The sequence below is a fragment of the Tiliqua scincoides genome, chromosome 6 (assembly GCF_035046505.1).
Source record: "Tiliqua scincoides isolate rTilSci1 chromosome 6, rTilSci1.hap2, whole genome shotgun sequence".
NCBI lineage: Eukaryota > Metazoa > Chordata > Lepidosauria > Squamata > Scincidae > Tiliqua > Tiliqua scincoides.
The window spans coordinates 18,981,448-18,983,186 of NC_089826.1; positions in this window are offsets into that span (position 1 = coordinate 18,981,448).

Sequence of the window (1,739 nt, forward strand, 5' to 3'; positions counted from 1 at the left end):
AAACAGGCTCGAGCGCGATTGGCCGACGGGGCGTCACGTGAGGGCGACGGCCGTTTCGGCGGCTGGGCGCGTGCGCAATGGCGGGAGGGTGGGCGGCGTGAGGCGGGGGAGGGGGGCGAGCGGCGCCTTCTGGGAATCGTAGTCTCCGAGGAAGCCCTTGCTCCGCTCCGCCCCCTCGCGGGAGAGACAGTCACGTGGGCAGGGCGGGCATGGGCATGTCAGGCCCGGAGCGGGAAGGCCGCCCTGCAGTCCGAGAGCGGCCGCTGCGGAGCCGCCTCTGCCGGTGGAACCGGCCCCGCCCCGCCCCGCCCCGGCTGACGGTGCGGCCCTGCTCTGTCGTGGGGTGTCAGCATGTGTGATGTCAGCAGCCCCCCCCCCGCTGCGCCACTCCTCAAAACCTCTGGGGGAGCCACCTCAGACCTCCCCTGAAGGGACGGACACACATGTGCATACGTACACACAACACACACACCTATATGCACACACACATACACACGCATGTACACACACAAGCACACACACATACACAAATGTGTATGTCTGGGTGCATACAAACATGCACACATACATACACACATACAAACATACATTCACACAGGCAGACACGCTATATACATACACACACATGCATACACAGATATATACATGCACACATAAGCACACACATGCATACACATAGACACACACATACATACACATACACGCGGCGTGTGTACTATCATGTAGACACACACATACATACACATACACGCGGCGTGTGTACTATCATGTACACACTCACCTATATGCACAAACATACACACACATGTACACACACCTATATGCACACACACACCCATGAACACGCACGCACACATCTATATGTGCGTGTGCACACATACACATGCATGCACACACACATCTATATGCACACGCACACATACACACACACATCTATATGCACACACATACACATGCATGTGTATGCGTGTGTGCATACATACAAACACACAAACACATTCACACAGGGAGACACTATACACACACATGCATACAGATATATACATGCACACATATGTGCACGCACATACATGCGCGTGCACACATATGCGCGCACACACATATGCATATATACATACACACATATACACATACATACAGATATATACGTGCACACACATAAGCACACATGCGTGTGCGCACATGTATGCACACATGCACATACATGCATATATACATGCACACACATAAGCATGCACACACACACATACATACACACATATAAATATATACAACCATATGCTCACATTGATGATGAGGAAATTTATAATGAGAGCTGTCTACAAAAGAGCCTCAATTTGAGAATATTTTAATGACATTCCTGTACCTGTGGGTAAGACAAGCATGTGTAAAAAATGCAAACAATGCAACAAAGAAATGCAAGGCCTGGTTGCCTGAATGAGACAACATCATGAGAAGTATTCCCTCTCAGATAGAAGTTGCTTTGAAGATGATGAAAGGATATAATCTGAACATACAGGATCTTCAAGCTATAAAGTTCCTTATTTTGTACTTTTTTCTTAAAGGCTGCATATCCCTGGACAGATTACAGTATTTGAATTCTCACGTTTGAGTGAAAAGTTAGTTGTTACTTTATGTCAGTATTTATTTAGAGCTTTAATATCCCACTTTTCTTAATCCTGACAAGTAACTCAAAACGGTTTACAGAATAAATTTTTTTTTAAGAACAGTTTTGATGT